Below are 3921 nucleotides of genomic sequence, written 5' to 3' on the forward strand. Positions count from 1 at the left end.
TGTGTGTGTGTGTGTGTGTGTGTGTGTGTGTGTGTGTGTGTGTGTGTGTGTGTGTGTGTGTGTGCGTGCGTGTGTGTGTGTGTGTGTGTGTGTGTGTGTGTGTGTGTGTGTGTGTGTGTGTGTGTGTACTCCATGGGTGCAGCCCTGTGTGTGGAACATGTTTGGAGAGGATGCAGTGTGATTCCAGAGCCATTGACCCGTAAAGAATGAAAGTATGTGGCCAGTTTCACGGAAAAGGGGCCTCTCTGTCTCTTTCTCCATCTTGTGCTTCCTTCTTTATGTCTCTCAAGTTGTGCACCCTCTCAAACTAGGACATCTCACCCCCCCCTCTGTTGCCCTCCCCTCCCCACCTTAGCACCGGACCTTTCTCCCCTTTCTGTCCCCTCCCCTCACTCCATTCTCAGTGTCTTGCACTGAAAGGGAGAAAGAATGCTAGGCCTGCACAAATCTCCGTCATTATTAGTTTTACAGGAGCAGGGCTCATGTCACTGGGAGGCCTCGGCTTCACTTACACAAAAGATAGAGTAAAGACCCAGACAGCAAGAGTTGTTAATTCAACAGTGTGTTGTGGTCAGAGGGGCTGCCGGTTTGGCTGTGACTCAGGAGCCTACTTTTAGCACTTTAACACTTTTACAGCATTGGTAGGCAACATGTTGACAAACTTATTCCAAAGCGTTTTGATTTCATCATTGAAAATGAAAGTTTTTATCAATATTCTATTCAGTTTATGTTTAAGGATCTTTGAAGGTGAGGGATCCTTTATATAAAATGCCTTGGTGTGACACAAGGAACTTGGTTCACTTTAGATGACAAAGTAAACAAAATTTATAATTTAAGTTAAAACTGTAAATGCATATATAAAAATGTCTTGGAGAAGAGAGAGTCCAGATTAGAGTCTCGACTCCTCAACATCTCATGCATTTTGCAATATTTTCATGCTTAACAAAAAGAATCAATGATTTATTTAGACAAGCAATTATTTATTTAGTGAAATTGCTGGAACAAAGGAAAAAATGAGCCAAAGTGGTTTCCATTAGTTTTATTATCTTTTCTTTGGTTTGGATGATTGTCAAACATTCTTTTTATGACAAGTTAAAAAATTCCATGGAGTATAGTAGATTAGGTGAGAGTGACGAAGCAGCTGCTTTTTGTTAAACAAAAATAATTTTGTTCCTCAACAAAAAAGCTCTGTGGGGATCCTTTCCATCACTTTTTCAGACACATGGAGTAAAAACGTGAGTGGTAACAACGAGGATTTCAAGTTGATGTATTTAGATGGACCATATGTTATCAAAAATACTGCAGTCTTTGCTGCTTACAGTACTTGTATTAATGAATCATTTCCATGACAAAACCTGCAAACATGGGGCCTAGGTTTGAAATCTATTAAGTGCTTTGAAATATCTTAAGATGTGATTAAGTGCTATATAAATAAAAGTTGATTGACTGATTGACTGATATTTCAGATTTTTATTCTTTATTCACAGAATAAAGAATTAAAATCTGAAATATCAGTATGAGATTCACAGAAGCACGAACTCTGGTAGGAGGTGACTGATGCTATGCAGTGATTGGACAGTTTGCTAAAGGGGCGGGATGTAATGCAGGTCCAGTTGGTTCACACACAGCTCAAGAATTTATAGGACAATCAGGTATTTTTCCAATTTGGCAAGAACAGTTTTTTCCCTTTTAATTTTGAAAATCCAATTTACCAACAATAAATGGTTGTTGAGATTCTGCATTATTAGAGTGCCAAGTAGGGTTTCATGAAAACATTTACCATAATCAATATATCAGTTTAAAATATTCACACCCTGGTTTCATCCCATTTTTAAATGTACCACACCCTGAGCTGTCCTCAGAAATTCCATAAATAATGGGTAGAACACAGCAGTTACACTCACTCCACTTGAAGACTGGGCCAATATTCTCAGACATTTTCTTACATACATCATCCATATCCTCCCTCCTCTCTGAATCTAGACTGTACACAAGACTATAAAATAATAGGGATGTTTCATTAGAGATCAACAATTCTCAGATTCCAGTCTTAAATAAACACACAAACACACTCATACAAACTATATTATTACTCAATAGACACAAGCTGATACACATGATTTTTTCCCCACAGTCAAGCTCAGATGTGGTTTTTGGATCCAGCATCTATTTGTGAAATGGAATGTCTTTCGACAAGAGATAAACACTGAAAAGAAATAGAACACTACATGGGATATAAATTCAAGAGAGAGGAAGAAACAACTCGGAGATAACGTCTGCTGACTCCGTTCGGTCTGCTCAGAGACTTCACTGGCAAGAGAGAAATTCCTTTCATCTGAGAACTTCTTTGGAACACACACTGTGGCTGTTTCTGCAGGGTGGAGTGTCTGCAAATCTCAGGAGGCCTGAACTTCATATCCGATTCTGCTCTCTGATGGTCAAGATTAATTCCAGGCTGATTCATGGTGAAATGGTTGGTAGCTGTCCAGAAACGGATCTGGCTCAGTGATCAGGGCAGCTCCCCGGCCACATGTGTCAATGGCATGAGCAAGTTTTTATTTCACACCAGCCAAATCCATATACACATGTATATGTAGCCAGTTTGTGATTATACTAATGTGTTGACATTATATGTATATATAATATCTCTCTCATATGTAGATATTTTTATATCTTCTTTATGTTTGAGTTAGGGTTAGGGTGAGAAAGGATGCTTCTGTTTTTCACTGTATTAATGATTAAATATAAGATTGTGTGAGACATTATCCATTATGATGTTTGGAAATGTAAAAAAACAATTGTTAGACATGATCAATGTGAAGTGAAACCTCCCAATACAGTTTAGATAGTGACTATAAAATGTTTTGTCATAGAAATGTTTTGAGCTAAAACAACAGCAAACAAGAATAACAGGCCATCTAAATGGTTCTGTGAAGCGGTACTCATGCTGTGTTCAAAGCACTGGTCATCTCAGTAAGCCCAGTATAGAATTTCCCATCTCTGAAACACCTCTTCTTCTCTTTTCAGCTTTTCCCTTCAGGGGTCGCCACAGCGAATCAATTGCCTCCATCTAACCCTGTCTTCTGGATCCTCTTCTCTCACACCAACTACCTTCAAGTCCTCTTTCACTACATCCATAAACCTCCTCTTTGGTCTTCCTCTAGGCCTCCTGCCTGGCAGTTCAAAACTCAGCATCCTTCTACCAATATATTCACTATCTCTCCTCTGGACATGTCCAAACCATCTCAGTCTGGCCTCTCTGACTTTATCTCCAAAACCTCTAACATGTGCTGTCCCTCTGATGTACTCATTCCTGATCCTATCCTTCCTGGTCACTCCCAGAGAGAACCTCAGCATCTTCATCTCTGCTACCTCCAGCTCTGTCTCCTGTCTTTTCCTCAGTGACACTGTCTCTAGACCAAACAACATCGCCGGTCTCACCACAGTTTTGTACACCTTTCCTTCCATTTCAGCTGAAACTCTTTGACCAACAGTAGTCCAGTTTCCATCGGCACCCTGTAGGTGAAGAGCACCGATGGTGGTCGTTGTTAACCCGTGCCTCGACCGATCTGGTATGGAAGACTTAGATTTGATTTGCATGTTTGATTTGGCAAAAGTTTTACGTCTGATGCTCTTCCTGACACAGCCCTCTGTATTTATCTGGTTTTGGGACCGGCACAATAAGACACTGGCTTGTGCCCACTTGAGGCTACATTATCTATGATACACTGACATATAAATATATGACAATATGGATGGCAGGACTGCTGGCCCAATTAATAGCCAATTGTTTCAACAAAGCTCCAGTAGTCTAGTGAGCCAGTATTAATGGTGCTGCACCACTTTGTTAGCATTTTCACACTGACATGCACTATGCTAACATTTTTATGTTTACCAGGCAGGACCAACTACAGTATATGC

This window comes from Antennarius striatus, chromosome 4, assembly GCF_040054535.1.
Source record: "Antennarius striatus isolate MH-2024 chromosome 4, ASM4005453v1, whole genome shotgun sequence".
Lineage (NCBI taxonomy): Eukaryota > Metazoa > Chordata > Actinopteri > Lophiiformes > Antennariidae > Antennarius > Antennarius striatus.